Source organism: Nyctereutes procyonoides, unplaced genomic scaffold (genome assembly GCF_905146905.1).
Source record: "Nyctereutes procyonoides isolate TBG_1078 unplaced genomic scaffold, NYPRO_anot_genome, whole genome shotgun sequence".
NCBI classification, from domain to species: domain Eukaryota; kingdom Metazoa; phylum Chordata; class Mammalia; order Carnivora; family Canidae; genus Nyctereutes; species Nyctereutes procyonoides.
The window spans coordinates 2122637-2140138 of NW_026575030.1; positions in this window are offsets into that span (position 1 = coordinate 2122637).

The following is a 17502-nucleotide window of genomic DNA, read 5'->3' on the forward strand; positions in this document are numbered from 1 at the left end:
GGACCTGCCATCTCATGATGCTAACTCATGCAGTTATTATTTTCTGGTATTTTGTATTCTCTTCCAGTTCTTACCCATATAAAAACAATCAGAGGGTGATCCTGAGCTGAATCACTTTCCCTCCAGGCTGTTCCCTGCCCTTCTGTTCTCCAGCACAAGGGAGGGAAGCAGAACCAACCCTTGGAGGACACCGGGTGAATAATTTATCACTGAGTATTTTTAAAGAGATCAGACATTTTATGCAGCATGAGCAGGCTAATGCAGAGTTCACCTAACACCAAAACGCCTAGAAAACAGATGAAGAAGTAAGCACTCATAAAAACCACCTCTTCCGAGTAATGCCTTCTTTTTCAGAGTGCTTCATAGTTGTTAAAGGGTTTTCATATGCAGTGTCTCATCCTATCCCTTTAACAGTGCTGAGAGGTAGGTAGGATAGAGCAGATATATTTATTGCTCTTTTACAGCTGAGGACAAGAAGCCCAGAGAGGCTAAGTGGTTTGTTCAAGGTTACAATTAGTTTGTGCTAAGGCTGGTCTTGGAACTCAGATTTGACAGATGCTTTGCTTGCTAGGTTTCTGTCAGTTTTTTTTTTTTCTTCATTATAATCTCTGGGCTCAGTGGCCATAAACAGTACTTCCTCTCTGTAAATCCATCCATAGCATTTCTCATGTCATGTTCTCACAATACCATTATTTTATTAATAGAATATGCTTGGGATCTACATGTATGGTTATCTGAATATTAGAAGAACTGCAAGAAAGAACTTACTATCGTCCTTTCTAAGGAACCCCAGTGAGCTATGAATCTTGTTGCTTTGCAATTGCTTGGAAGAAATGGGTCACATACCAAAATCTAATAGTCAGTTGTTACCATATTAGTGTTCTGCTTTGTAAGTTATTGAAACTACTTATAACAATTATTTTCCTTGCAATGGCTGTTTTAGTTCATGAACGTTGTTTCTGTGTAGCTACTTTCATGTCTATTATGCCCATATAGTCCTCACTGCATCTCTATGAGGTGCTCAGGACAGGTATGACCCCAAGAGCGTCTGGGTCCTCCAGCTTTTTGGGGTCACCTTCTAACTGGAATAGCCAAATAAGAGGGCGCGGATCTCCCTTCTGTCTGTTGCCAGCAGGCCCACCCAATGGTTCCATGAATTTCCAGGGGAGGCAAGCTTGAGGCTGGAGATGGAGAGATGATGAGCTTCCTCTGGGGTCGTTGTGAGGGAGGTTCATAGCCCCTGATCACCATACATGGCTGCTGTCTGCTTCAGGATGCTGCATGATCTGTGAGAGCACCAGGCCTTCCCTTCCTGCTATCCCTTCAGCAGCCTTTCTTCATCCTGACAATTCACTGCTTATTCCAGATTGTGGTGTGTTGCAGACTTTATTCAAGTTTGGGGAAAATGGAAGGTAATTACACCACAGGCAGAAAACCACTTCAAATTCCATTCAGATGTTCTTGTTCACACAAATCCACTGAGCGCTTTTCACCACAGGGCATTTCATATTCACCTGCTGCCATATTGTAGGAGCCTTCTTGCTGCCTATACAGACTCCATCTTTCCTTTCTCTCGCTTCCAATGGCTCTCTGCCCCTTTGCTCTGAGCTTAAATTTTCTCTCACTTTGATTATTTTAACTGTTTGTTTTTCAGACCATGCTCTGGAGGGTCCTGGCTTTTATTCTCAAAGAATCTTATTAAGGTATTTTCCTAAAAAAAGTACTGTCTTCCCAGATTTGAATTACTAATTTTGCAAAAGTGGTTGCAGCTGGTTCTTACATTAGTACTAATTTTTTCTTCCCTTTTCATGAGTAATTATTTCCATTTTTCAGATATGGAAGCTGAGGTTCTGAGTCTTTAAATGGCTTGTATGAGCACTGGAGCTAGCAAGGAGGGGTGCTTAGCACTCATTTTAAGGTTTTCCCCTCTATCCTTCTATTTTTTAAGAGACTTTGATGTTAATAGTGTTTCTTGTAATGATATCAGGCCATATCTTAATTTACTTTTCTCCATTATAAGTGATTACTTCAAAGAACACTTTGCATTGACTTTCCACTGCTCAGAATTCAAGGAGCAAACTCTTGACGCTAAAGGAGCAACAAATGTCATGGCTGCTGTTAACACAGCCAAGTCAGGCTGTTTATATTCCTTGTAAAAATAATTGTCTCATTAATCTTCACCTCAACCATCTAGTCCTGTTGCCAAGGTCAAGTTAAGGATGCGGGTGAATTGCAAATATGTCACCATGCACACAAAACGCGATCCCCACGCCAGTGCCATTTGAAGTGGCAAAGAGAGTTGAGGTGTCAGAAGCTGGAGATGAGAGAGATAGAGAGAGGTCCACCCTCCACAAATGTGCACAAATGGACCAACTCTCAGGAACACCAGAAACATGTTGTGCATGTTAACCAGGCACAGAAAGACCTTCCTAGCAAGGGAGGTCTAATTTCCTGTGGAATTCCATTCCATCAAATCAACTCACTTGTGAATTAAATGGTAAACTTTTACTCCCCTCCTAGGCAAACATTTCTCTTGTAGTGAACATTCTGCTATCACAGAGACAGTGACTTAAACGCAGGAGAATCCACACAGACAACAGTTTTTGCTTCGATGCACAAATTACATCACTGGATAGTAACTAGAAAAGAATGCATCATGGCAGGTCATTGATTTATGAGCTAAGCTTAGGAGAAAGAAATGAATAAAAGGATCCTGAGAGGTTGATTACACATTTTTGGGAGAGAGGAGCACCATCTGTCTTTAATTTGATTTTCTTATTTACTGGACAAGTACAGTGCTAAATACAGGAGAAGCAGCAGTCAACAAGGCACTGAGCCTGTCTTTAGGGGTTGATAGTACATAGGTGAGTAGATTAGGACTGCCCCGATGGGATAGGTGCTATGAGAGCACCGAGAAGCTCTCTTGTGGTCAGGGAGAGTCTGTCTGAGGAAGTAAGCTGGTACCTGAAGGATGAGAAAGTGGGCTCCAGGCAGAGAGAGAGGTGGGAGAGGTTATACCAAGCAAATGGAAGGACAGTGAATTTCAGAGGCTGGAAGAGCAGAGGTCCCTGAGAGCAGCTAGGTGTGGTGCGGTAGAGAAGGGGGTAGAAGATGTGGGTTACACGTCAAACTTGTTAAGATCGTGGTGATTTGAAGCATCTAAGCAGAGACATGCAGGAGGAAAATGGAGCAGCCCAGAGGTAGAAATGTAGGCAGGAGAGTCCTGGGTGCTCAGCCAGGGAAGCACTGGGTGTTGAAGCAAACACCCAGGTTGTGTCGTGTAGACTGGGATGAGAAGCACCCTGAGAAACCTCAACAGTTATGAGATGGGCAGAGGAAGTGCAGCTCCCAAAGAAGCCTGGGCAAGTAGGTCACCGAAGTAGGAAGGAACATGGCACCATGCTAGTCTGTTTTTCACTTGGGAGGATGGATGCCATATTGCCATGGTAAGGACTTCAGACTGGCTAACCCAGGACACGCCACCCACACAACTCATGGGCCAGGCAGACGAAGGGACAGTCTGGGGACATAGTGCTGGCCACAGATACCATGTCTGCTTGTCAGATTCAGCTTCAGGCCTGCCAGTTTGAGACCCCCTAACCTAAACCAATTAGATTTAGTTAGTAGAACTAATCTACAACACGCTGTTTGGTAACTTGCCTGATGATTCACCTTTGGTTATTGTCCGACTGGAGGGAAAACACCCCAGTCCAGCGCTCTTTCCCGTACACCACACCACTTCAGTTTTGAGCAGACATCTGTACCCTGCAAATTCTGTGCTAGGTTTTAGGTATTGTGGGGGATATACCACATGCTCATTTATCTGTAAGGACCAAGTCATTAAAACTCTCCTTGATGTACTTAAGAAATGGGAGTCTTCATGCACCCCCTTTCATTTCTTTTGAAAACAGAGGAGGGTGTGTTTGCTCTACCTCCAGTTGATATAGATGGTATTTTCATTTCCCAGAGTCAGAAAGCCATCAAGCAGAACCTTCCAAAGACAACTAGAAACCACAGCTACAATCCTTTGATAACACCAGGACCTTAAAAGTAGAAGAGAGAGTAACATTCCATCCAAGTCCACTAGTACCTTACCTGCTAAGAGCCTAGTACCGGGCAGAAAGTGTTTTTAGTCTGTGTTTTCTGTTTCTTCTCATGTAAATCCTAGAGGTAGAAGTGGGCCGGGTGCTCAATACTAGGGCAGGAATGATCTGCACTTATCTTTCACATCCTGAGCAATACCTTAAAACTTTCTTTAGAAGCCACCGCAGCTTGGGAGTAAAAGCTGTCAAAGCTTGTCCAGCATAGCTGCACACACCGCGGCCCCCCAGCCCCCCGCCCCCACCCCCTTTGAGGGAGGGGAAGCAACCAGAGCCTTGGCCACCTGGAGAAACATGAATGGATGCAGTCAATTCCCTCACTCTTTCATGCTTTGGATAACAAAGATTTCACTGTATGGAGTTGCTAAACCTGGCTCAAATGACAAAAATCCTTCCTTAGTTGGATTTCCCTTCAGCCCCAGGCAGCACAAGGCCATTCCTTACAGTGTCCTCGGGCACAGAAAGCCAAGGACATCTGTCCTTCCTTGTGTTCTCTCTTCCTCCGAGTTCTGTCCGGTTCTCCTGCCCTTTGGCTTGGGCCGAGAGGAACCGTGAGCTGGGGAGAACTATCCAGAGTTGAGTTCGTACATGGTGGTCATCACTGAATTTTCTTCTGTGTATCTGAAAATAGCCTTTCTTCCTCCCTGTCTCCCTTCCTTCCCCCTACCCCTGCCACTTTCCTCTTTCTCACTTCCTATTCTCACTTCCCTATTATTGCCTCCATTTTCTTGCCATTCTTCCCAAGTTTTCTTTCCTTTCTTTTTATTCTTGCATTTCTTGTTAAACTTTCCTGCTTCCTTCTTTTATTTCCTTTCCCTCATTTTCTCTGTTTTCTTCGACTTTTCTTTCTTCTCCATTTCCCCCTTGCATTTTCATTGATTTTCTTCCTTTTCCTTTTCTTGCTGTTTTTCATTTATTTTCATCTCTTCTTTCCCTTCTTTTCCTATCCTTATTTGTTTCCTTTCTTCTCCCTCTGTCTTTCCTTCCCCATCCTTTATTTCCTTCTCCTCCTCTTCTGTCACCTCATCATCTTTGTCTTTCTTAGTTGATGAGTTTGCTAACTATGGGATTCCTAGCTACTGAAAGAGCATCCAATTCCCAGGAAGCTAGACTAGTGCTCACCTCCTATCTCTGCCACCTTTTAACCCTATGAGTCCAGACAGATCATCCCTCTGAGAACAATGTCTTCATCTTTAGGTAATTTAGTTGCCAGTTCTGTTTAAGAGTGCTGACAGCACTGACTCCATCTCTGGCTCTCCATCCTGTGTGTGCACAGAAGATCATGCAATGATCTCCCTTGGGGCTATGTGTTCCAGGTCCCATGAAGGTTAATGTATGCCTTAAATGGAATGCGGGAAGGCTTGTTCTCTTCTTCCTTAATGTAGTGCATTAAAGGTCTCACTTTACATAACCAGGAGAGATAACTGGCACCAGAAGGCTCCACTTCAGTGACTGACTATTCTCTGACTTCACCACCATGCCTCTCTGTAGACATTGTGAGATATGGTCCAAACTAGATGCAGAATGGCTGCGTGGCAGCTGGATCGTTGTCTGCCCTATTCCCCCACTGTCGGTAAGTTATCTTGAATAAAGCTGTGTAAATGGTATGGAGTGGTTTGCTTCATTTTTCAGTCTTAAGCTGCCTTCTCAGTTTGGAGGATATTTTACTGACCCTCCTCTGCTTTCCAACACCCTGTCTTTGTATTCCAAATCAAATTGGCTTAAATCTGGTCTGCTGTGCAGTGGGAGGCCCACACTCCTCCAGATTTTAGGTGAGAGGATTGCTTTGGCTTTCTCAGTATATTCTGAGCCCCTGTGCCTGCCATATAGTTCAAGAGATTAGTCTTTCTACGGTCCTACACTTTATCTCCTTTTTCTGTAAGTGTTCTGCTTTCTTCTGGCTCGCATCTCTTGCACATAGAGTTTGTTTGTAGCAGATTGCACTGATGGATTGCGGCCAGGGAGGGTTTTCACATCTCCATGTTGCTGTTTGCATTTCCTCTCTTTCTGAAGTGGAGGTAGCAAACTTATGGCCAACAAGCTAAATCTGGCCAGAAAACAAAGGCCCTTCTATAGAAGTACTGCTTGGCTGGCCCAGTGTTATACATAAACCTTTTCATTTGTTGCTAGAATTTGAAAATCAGGGGGTTTCAAGTCAAGATTTGGTTTTCTGGCTGTTCTTGAAAAATGAAATATAGGCCATTCTGGGTCTTTATTTCTGCATGATTAAGTGCAGTGGAATATTATTTGTTTCCATAGAGGAGCCTAGCTATCCAGTTCCCCTCACCGCACTGACCTCTTCACTCAGGATCCTACTTGCTTCAAGTGTGGAGGCATTCCGAGGAGAGGGGCTGTTCTCCTTAAAAAAGCTTCTCCAGTTATAAATCTTGTTTATATTCCAAATCCCGTAAGATCCACTAAATACTTCCCTTCTGACACATTACCACCCTTGCAGCAATGAACCCATAACTACTCTATCTCCTTAAATCGAGAGGAGGGAATGAGTTTATCAGAAAAAGAAAAAAAAAAAAAAGGAAAAAACCCATTTTGCTCTGAATTATCCGTTGAAATAACAATTTCTTAATTTTTTCATGCCCCCCCCCCTTTTTTTAAATGGGGATAAAATTTCCTGTTTTCCTCATACCTTTTCAGGACAAAGTGCTGTTTTGGATGGAATACAAAGTCAGGTAAATGAAGTTCTTAAAGTACTTAAAGTTTTTTTGTTAAAATGTTTAATGTTGCCAATTTTGATATTCTTTTGGTTCTCTCTAAAGATAATAACATGTTAAATCCTTGCTTGCTGCTTTCAACCAGTTAGCCAAATTTTTTCTCACAGGGAATTTCTTCACATATTTTGAATTTGGGATTTTTTTTTCTTTCTTCTCTGCAGCATGATAGTCACACCCTTCACAAAGACAACCAGTCCTTCCTTGGCCATGTTATATCAGATAGAACTGCTGGCCTCTCTGTTCCATTCTCCTTCGCCTTTGTCCCCTTTTCTATAGCACTTGTTGTATATCTTTTATCATCTGTCTCCCTTCATTGGATGCAGAACCCGTGAATGCAAGATGTTTTGCTGTTTTGTTCATCATCGCATTCTGGTGTGGTCCTCAGTAGGCTCTCAGTAGGGATTTGTGGAATTGTTGAATCCTGGGCCAAGAATCCTGGGAGAGTTGGTCTTTCCCCGTTTCTGCCATAGAACACACAGCTCTGTCAGACCTCTGTCCCCAGCAGGAGACACCCAGCACTTCAGGCTGGGGGATGTGTGGAAAGTTTAAATGAAGTAGGATTGTGGGCAGGGCTGAAGGACATTAATAAGGTAAGTGTGAAACTAGCAACAGCTGTACCACCCTTAAACCTAAAAGAACCAGGAGATAGGAGCCACTCCCAGAATCTAAAGGATAGCTATTTGTAGTCATTTGCTTGACAGGAGTGTGATCTTTGGACAAGGGACTCAGACAACCTGAAGAAAGGCCCTGGTCTCCTGTCTTCCCTGTCAAGTTTATTAAACCCAATGGAATCAGAAGACAAAGGAGCCCACTGACGTGGTCTATCAGGTCAGCCCCTAGGGCACAGAGTCTGGTGCAGAGTGGAGAGTAAGTCTGGAAGGACCAATGGAAAGCATCCAGCATAAAAGCTCTCTTGCTATGCTCCTAAAAGAACCATCTTTATCAAGCATAGCTGTACTTAGCAACTAACAGAGGGAATTATGGGGATGCTGGAAGGGGGGGGGGCTTGGTTCTAGGTGGAGGTTAGTCAGGAGACAGTTATGTAACCAAATTCAGAGTGCATAACTACATAGCTGTCCAAAGTCTGTGTAAATAGTAAATTTGGGGGGCAGTCTGTAGAAGCCTAGGGGTAAGAGTGAAGAGAGGGACCCAGAACCTGGAAGCCACCAACAGCATGGAGTTCACAGGGCATAGGACCCCACGGACTTTTCCAGCCACGGGCCTGCTCCTGAGCTGATGGCTGTGCAGCTTTGTTGGCCACTGCCTTGTCTCCATCCTCAGTCAGAGTGAGATTTTCTGATCTGTTGCAGCTAAAAGGTGGAGTTGTGAACATGAAGGTGGGTGGGGCTAGCAAATATGTTTCTGACTGGAAATCTGTTGAGAAAAAAGGATGTTCTCTTTTGTGGAAAGGGTGCTGAGTATTCACATGAAAGGACCTTCCTTTGATTGGGAAGTGAGTTTGGTCCTCTTTGTCCACTGCTTTTATCTTGTCAACTCTTAAGTCACTTTTTCTCTTAATAACATTCTCAGACCTGTGCCTATTTCCCCTTCTCACAACTGAATCAATTGTTTCTTCATCTTTGATGCCTTTGCTCTTGGCATATTCCTATGTTAGGGCACTTTTCATATTGTCATACAACAGGTTGTTAGTTGATTCACTTCCTCTCCTTTGTAGTCACACATGTGTCTGTTCCAACACACACTAAGGTGGGGCTTTGTTCATCTTCATGTTTCCATACATAGTGTGTTATACATGGTAAGAAGCCAATAAATGTTTGTGGCATGAATAAATGACTAAATGAGAGCTGGCCTACTTAGGCTTGCCTCCCTCTGTGTCCATGTTCTAGTTCTTACCTGTTGTGAAAGCTTACCTGCATGTTTCATTGGTTCTTCAAGGTCCTGCTAGATGACTGGCTAATTTGAAATTCCAAATAAAGACAATGCAAGAGTGTGTACAAATGGGTTATGTTACCTTGTGCTGGAAGTTTCGTAGACAAGTGTCTTCATTTCTTGATCCAAATGGAATGGTTTCCGCATGTGCGCTCTTCAGCAATCCAGTTGTTGGGTAGTGTTTCTGGTCAAATGCACTTTTTGTGACATTCCACAATTAGCTGCTCACCTTGTGTGATTATGGCATAGGTTTGATTTTACTCCCCCTCCATCCACCCATCTTCTCTTTTCTTTAAGCTTTCTTATCACTGCAACATCTCCCAAACCACAGCAGGTGCCTGGGACGTGGTAGTTTTGTACAGAGCTTCTTTCCTTGTGCTTGGGTGGATGGAGGCTGTAGTCTCAATGCTCCTGAAAACCTTGGGAAGGGTCTTCTGGCCTCTCTGAAGGTGGTGTGAGAGAGATCAATGGGTATTTGTGCATGTGCATTAAGCGTAAGCTATGTGTGTTCTAAAATTCTGAATGTGACTGAAGGAGCGACCTCAGTATATGGAGAGCAAAATAAATGAAGTTAATGCTTTCCTTTCTAAAATGGTATCAACTTTAGAGTCTATTTGAATCAGATTCATTTTGCAGATGTTTATGCTCACCCAATTAACCAGAATTCTACTGCCTGACAGCTGATACTTCAGAATTTGCTGATTCGGAGACAGCTTATGGCTACAGACATTTCAACCCACTCGCTGTGTACAACTGTTAGCTCCTTTGCTCAGGTGTAATCCCTCACAGGAGCTATCAGCCCTACACGTGCTATATTTTTGACAAGCCATTTTTGTGCATACAGGATTAAATTATTTCACAGGGGAAAGAAAGGAACTAAAGATAGGAACATTGAAGTCTTCAGGAAAGGGGAAAACAAGGTCATAGCCACTGCCTTTCCCCTCCAGTATGCTAAAGGAATCCCTATAAGTTTGCTGGTTTGGAAAAATGACTCTAATGTATCAGATCATTTTCCTAAAACTGTCTTGTTCAAAGATCATAGGCCTAAGGGTTTGAGCCAAAAGGAGAGCAATATAGCATCTGGCCTCTGGAAGATTCTGACCTAGTTGACATCCTCCTCTGGTTCTCACAGCATCTTATTTTCTGAAGCACCTAGCCTGTTTATTTCTTGTTTCAGTTATCAGTTATATCCTCCAAATGCCAGGTTTCTTGATGATAGTGATTTGATTCCTTTCATTACTATGATTAACTGTGGCTAACTGTATCTGCTTCATAGCAGATACTCAGCATCCTTAGCTATGAGGGCAGTGATGAAATGTGTAGGTCAGGGTACTGACAAACTAGCACTCTTAAGATGCTCTTGTAATACAAAGAAAAGAGGGGTAAAAGACACAGTGCCAGCACAGTGGAGAGAAATACCACAGGAGAAGGGGAGTCTGGGCTGCTTAAGGGTTTGCATGTGAGGGAACTGGTGTGTGTGGCTGAGGCCAGTAGACACTGGCAGCACATGCTGGGGTGGTGTCATACTTCAAAAACTTGTTGAACATGGGAGGATACAGCAGAGCAAGCTGCAACCGTAACCTAAGCTGAGAGTATCCCTTTGTGTATAGAACATGGCTGTGCTCAAAAGCATCATCAAGGCAAATCACCATTGATCTTGGGACCAGAGTTCAATCTGTCCATATTCAAGATGGTGGTGGGCAAATGGAAATGTAAAACTATCTCCGTGTTTGGCATTGGAAGTCACATTGAGTGAAAAAGGCTGGGTTTGAAAAAGGCTCCAGGATCTCAAGGAATTATAGTAATGTTTTAGGAAGGAGTGTTTGGACTTCCTACAGGTAAGAACCGGTTGGTGCTCCAGCGATTAATTAGAAAAAGCAAATAAACAAACAAACAAACAAAAAGCTTTTCTGTCTCCTCGTTGATGGTAGCCAGATATAAAATTTGATACATAAAGTCTGAAGTATCTATGGAACATGAAGGGGGAAGTTACAGAAGGCAGATAGAACTATGGGGCTAAAATATAGAAGAGGTTGGGGATGGAAATACAAGTATGGAAATCATCAGTATATAGATAAGACTGTCCTACATTCAGCTTCATGTTCTAGTACCTATATACTAGGGGTGAAGATTAGTATTTGTTAAATGAACAAATTGATGACTAAATGAATGAGTCAAGTTCTAACTACAAAGTAGCATAATTAATCTTGGGATTGAGAGGTATGAACCTCCACCTATAAAACAGTCACAGAGATAAAAAGCACATCACAGGAAATATGATCAATAATATTGTATTAACGTCGTATGATGACCGATAGTGACTATGCTTATGATGGTGAGCACTACTATAGAGAACTGTTGAATCACTATATTGTACACCTGAAACTAATATAACATAGTATGTCAACTATACCTCAATTTAAAAGGGAAAGCAAATATACTGGTGTATTCACATCCAGAATTTTGTCTAAAGTAATCATCTTGGATTTATTCCCATAAAATCTTTATTTCCCAGGGCAGTTTCAAGCTCCCGTAGGAATTAATTGTATTCAGAGCATATGCTTTAACTTATCTTCACTGTTGGTGACTTACCTTTTGAGAGTGAGTGTGAATTGTGGCAACAACTGAAGGTAGTTCATAGCCACATTTGGTGAATGATATGTGGAATAGGAGAGATAACACAGTTTTGGTCATTAACAGTTTGAAACTTTAAAGTAATAGAACTTAACTTCTAATTCTAAAGTCAGTTAGAAAAATAACAGCCCTAACAGGTTTAAGCCTCAAATCACAGCCCCCCCAGTGGTGATTATGTTAAAGTCCAGTGTTGTATTGATTTTAGTACAAAAACCTAAAAAAATATATATATTTATGATATATATGTTAATATGATATATGATACATATTTGTGTATTTTAAAATTATTTTTAAATATCAAGTTTAGGTCTTTAGTGTGGGCTGAAAGTATTTTTTCCTAACTTCTTGTTCTTCCTCATTGGAATTCACCTTTTCTCTCCTTTCCCCTAATCCATTTAGCATTCCTTGGGTCATATTAGCTGTGGTGTTTAAAATGTCCTCTGAGTAGAGACAAGCACTGCTAACAATAGGCCAACTCTGAGAAGCAATATATGGCAAGAGATGTGGTTAGTACCTCACCAAACTTTGACTCTTCTTTTATCACATTATCTAAGCCCTGACTGGATCTGGCTGGGATGAGACTCAGGCATTTGTTGGATAGATTCTATGCCATTAAATTTTTTAAAAAGATACATTCATTTATTTTACTGGGAGAGATAAAGAGAGAGAGAGAGAGAGAGAGAGAGAGAGAGAGAAGCACAGGAGCAGACGGAGAGAGAGTCTTAAGCAGATTGCATGCTGAGTGTTATGTCTGAGGAGGGGCTCGATCTTATGACTCTGATATCATGACCTAAGCCAAGACCGAGAGTCGGTCACTTAACTGACTATACCACCCAGGCACCCCATGTACCATTAAATTTTTGTTGAGAGGATCTGACTTCAATAATGGGGGATGGTAGGAAAAAAAAACAGGTTTGGTGGTATACTCTGTGACTTGTGTTTGAGTTCTGCCAATATTAATAATGCTACCACTCTGACTACTACTAATGTTGTTGCTATTGTTAATACTACTTCTGTATTTTAGATTTGCACAAAAATTTTTATATACTTTGTCTCAATTAGTCTTCACAATAGACCTGTGAGATAGAAAGACATCAATGAACCCATTTCCAGGTAAGTAAACAGAGCACAAACTAAACTTTCAAATATTCAATCAAGAATGATTTCGGCAAATCACTTTAGGTCTTGGGGCTGGGGGCTCTGAAATTTGCTTATATTATACATGTTATGCATTGTTGTTTTAACAGGGTATAATAGATCATTATGCATCAGAGTATAGTTCTGCATTTTATGAGTTCCCCAGAAATGGGGGAACATGGTGAAATATTCCCCCATGGTCAGGGTTCTAATATGTGCATCAAGCAAGTCACATAAAATTAAATACTTAAGGAAAAAATAAAGTCATGAAAGTGTTTATTTTGAGCATATTTTAGTCTTACCAATTTTCCCTCCAGACTGGGTACAGCCATTACTCTTATCTGAGAAGTTGCTATGGAAACCAATTTGTACTGTTCTCCTTTTGCCATAGTATTTTTCTCAGGCACGCTCTATCTCTCAAGAATCTTAACAGCAGTGAAACAGACATTAAACCCCAGAGGATTAAAAAATAGGATTTGTATTTCTTCTCTCTACCTTCACCCTCCTCCCTTCAAAGGCATTGCTATTGACAAATTGGTAGCTCACAAATTCCACTAACAATGGTCTATTTTCCACGCAGACAGATGCTGACAGAGGAGCTGCCCTGCTGATGATGGGAGGGCTGTGGCTGCCAGTCTGCACATCTCCTGCTGACTACAGTTCCACCTGCAAGTGGACACAGGTGCTCTGTCCTGGTTTGAAGGATGAGAGACACTCATCGCATATGGAGGAACATAAGAAACACAGAATTATCATTCATCAGCATCAAAATGATCAAGCAGGTGACAGAAATGGGCATGAGAAGGAGGTTTATTTTATTTTGTATATTTTTATTGGAGTTCAATTTGCCAACCTATGGCATAACACCCAGTGCTCATCCCATCAAGTGCCCCCTTCAGTGCCCATCACCCAGCCACCCCATCCTCCCGCCCACCGGTTTATTTTATTTTTAAAGTTCTGAATCCATTGACCAATTAGGCATTGGAGAAATATGGGAAGATTCCGGAAGCACTGTATTTATGGGGTTCTTAATCTTGTAGGTGAATTTTCATTATGGTCTGATGAGAGACTGTCACATCAAGTCTGTCCATCATAGGCTGATGGGGATTCTATACAAGTGCTCTTGTTGCTATTCCTGTCTAAACATTACCTCAAGCATTAGTTATCTAAACTGGCCATCATTTATTTTGCTCACCAAATTGTACATCAGAAATTTAAGGTATTACTGACTTAGAAGTTCTCAGTGGGGATCTTTCATATGGTCGTAGTCAGAGGGTGGCTGGGGCTGCTGTCATCTGAAGGCTTACCTGGGCTGGATGTCCCAAAGAGCCTTTAATGTTCCTCCAGCCACAGCTGTTGATTGAAGACCTACACGTAACTTCTCCAGAATGCTGGTTTCAGGAAAGTTGGATTTCTTGCATGATGGCCACCTTCTACCTTCCACCTTACAAGCAGGTATAAGTTGCATGGCCTTTAACGATCCAGCCTGAGAAGTCTGAGAGTATCATACTCCATTTGTTGAAGCAATCATAAGCCTGCGAAGATACAAGGATAGAGAGACATAGACCCTAACTCTCTCAGAGATTTTATTAATTTATTTGAGAGAGCACACAAGCAGTGGGAGAGGCAGAGAGAGAGGGAGAAGCACCAGCTGGGACTCTGATGCAGAGCGGGGCTTGATCCCAGGACCCTGAGATCATGAACTGAGCTGAAGTCTGACAACTAACTGAGCCACTCAGGTTCCCTTACCCTAACACTTGATGTGAATGCTATAAAAGAGTTTGTGGTCATTTATTTTTTTATTTTTTAAAGATTTTATTTTCACAAGAGACATAGACACAGGCAGAGGGAGAAGCAGGCTCCCCTGGAGGAGCCTGATGCGGGACTCATCCCAGGACTCCAGGATCATGTCCTGAGCCCAAGGCAGACACTCAACCACTGAGCCACCAAGGCATCCCAAGTTTGTGGTCATTTAAACAAACCTTTCAATTAAAAGATTTTGGTGTGTTTTTTGCTTGTTTGTTTTTTCTGGAAAACTGATGAAGACTTCAAGTGCCAAACTTTTTAAGGTGAACTCTTCCTTGAGAACTCAGGATCTCCTTTAAGAGCATCCACTCATGTGTGGCAATAAGTCTTATCTCCAGAGCATATTGAATAAAATAAGATTTTAAAAATACCACACTAATTTTTGCTCTGTTTAAAGTGTTTTATATGTTTTACCTCGGTTAATTTCTATAATAATTCAATGGTAGGCGTTAGCTGCATTTTAAAGGTAAGGAAACTGAGGCTCTGAGACAAATTGCCCAAAGACACACAGCTAATGAGCTTCAGAAGTGGGTGACGAATTCTGCAGTGCTAGATCACAAAACACAGATTTTCTGTGGGAGAATGGAGGTGCCATTTTCAAATTCTTTTTGTAGAAGATAGGGACTCTCTCAGGCCCAGCCCCTTCTTCCTACGCTCCTTTTCTGTCTGAAGATAGCCACTTTCCTCTCTTCAGTGGTGAAGGCATCCCTTCTCCTTTGCTTTGGAATTCTTTTCCCTGTAAAACTGGTTAGCAGAGATATCTGTCTCCTTCACTTTCCCTCTACCTTTTACTGCTGCCTCAAAGACAGACTCAGAAACTTTTTTTTTTTTGAGTTTACTGCCAATCATCATAGAAAAGATGGGCAAAAGGCAATGGCAGTTTCACTGAGGAAATCACAAGCCTAACATAGTCCACATAGTTTTGGTCTCTGACTTAAAGTTCTTGACCACTTTGTGCCATAACTGATCAGTCTGAGGCTCCCTACCCTTGCTTATCAACAAGGCTATGTTTCTACTCATATTCAGACAGAGACTGGCTTCCAGCCTGTACCTTCCCAGGCTATTACCAAATTCCTTGCTGGTGCTGTCTCATGGGACCTTTGGAATAGGTCACTGCTGGCTTTTGCTTTCCATTCTAGCCTCCTCATTGTGCGGCTCGGCTTCCGCTATCACCACCAACTTGTTTCAGAGAGGGGGCAGTGGGCAGGGAGAGGCTATTGCTTTCCTTGTTACCACCATTTTCGAAGCAAGGGACAGGACTTTCTCTGGATTCTTCACTGCACAGCCAAGGCAGCCTACTTTTAATAATAATAAGTTAAAGGTTTAGGTAACCTAGAAGGGTCACATACCTCAGTAATAACTGGGAGCTCTTATGAGAGCACTCTCAGAGGGTCCATAAACAGACACTACCTTTCACACTTTCCTTGGCCTGGCTGCTAGCCTGTCTCCCATGTCAGGCTCCAGCTGCCCCTGACACCATGTTCTATGGTGTCTGTACCTTAAAGCTCTGGTCCCAACAGCCCTAAGGACCAGAGAGCAGAGGCTTTCCCTTTGTTGAGTCTCAGTCTCACTCCAGGGGGTTTCATTTTTTCCCCGTTGACTTCTTTCTAGAAAGACTGATGGTAGGAATATTTACTTCCTTCAGGGAAAATCTAATCCCATTCCGTGGTGTTCTTTTTGACTTCTCATCACCTTTTTCTTCGCCTACTTCCGAGGTTTGGAGAGAAGCAGGTTGGGGAATAGAGGTACCCCCATGACTAAGGTTATTGAAAAGAGAATATGCCTCCATGGGGCCATCACTTGCCTCCAGGCTACACAAAGAGAGCTAGGATGTCAGGGGAAAGAAGCAGTCAGCATGTCCCATATGTTGTCTGCATTTTGGCTGGGGAAAAGATGAGATGGGGCAGGGGTGAATTCCTCCCCTTACACCAAATTTGAGAAAATGGATTAGAGAGATTGCTGTTACTCCCTTGGAATTGAAACATGCGTCTGACTTATACCCATAAAGCTTACAGTTGAATTCCATAGAGTGAATGTCAAGATGACCTTGGAAACACCCTGCAGTCTGATGGGGCAAGGATGTGTACATATATGCTTCCTGTGGGCCTATTGTGGATTTTTGGAAAGGGATACAGGCACCATTTTTTTTTTAAATAAAGGTTTCTACTCAAGGGGACCATCTGGGGAGGTGAGGTAATCCCCTATAAAAGGAAGAACTATAGAGAGCTGAGGGAATCATCAGAAGTGGATGGACAGAAGAATCATCACTCATGGCAGAGGCACTGCAAGTGGGAGGCCCCCAAGCCCCCAGTATGGAACTGGTTCTCTGAATGTCTTTTGAGAGATTTGGCACTTTTGCAATGTGATACATCTAGAAGGCTCAAGGCTCATCACTACTGTGTGAACCATCTGGGACTGTGCTTTCTTCCTTTTCCCTCAAGCCCAGGCCCACACAGGAGTGGCCCAAAATCTTTGCTAATGAGTAAGGAAGGAGGTGATGGGAAAGAATAGCAAACTTCTTACTAAGTCTCCCCTCTGTACCGGTGGTTTCTAAGTCTGGAGATGGGGGCAAGGCAATTAGGGAAGCAAGAAGTTCTTAACAGAATGAAAAACAGAAAATTGAATATTACACTAAAGAAAAAGCTTTAAAAATGATACCAAAGTGAAAAGTTTTAATTCCAAAAAGAATGAAACTAGTAATTTCCTGGGTGTGTCTTAAAAAGCTACAGAATCTCAAATTCAGCAATGTACAAAAAGTTATACACTGCAACCAAGTGAAATTTATTCTAGGTGTGCAAGACTAGCTCAATACTTGAAACAGAATATCAATTATTGTAATCTATATCAGCAGACTAAAAAGAAAAAAATATCATAGCAATTGATGCAGAAAAGTATTTCACAAAATCCACCACGTATTCATCGTAAAAACTCATAGCAAACTAGGAGTACAGAGGAACTTTCTCAACTTGATTAAAATCTCAGCTAACATCATATTTAATGGGGAGAAACTGGATGATTTCTCCCTAAAATTGGGAACAAGAAAACAATGTCCCTTCTCACCACTCCTATTCAGCATCATACAGGAAGCCATAGTTAGTGAATTAAGGCAAGAAATAAAAATAAAAGGTATAAAAATTGAGAAGAAGGAAATCAAACCACTCGGCTCACGGTTGACATGATTGACTATGTAGGAAATCCCAAAGAGT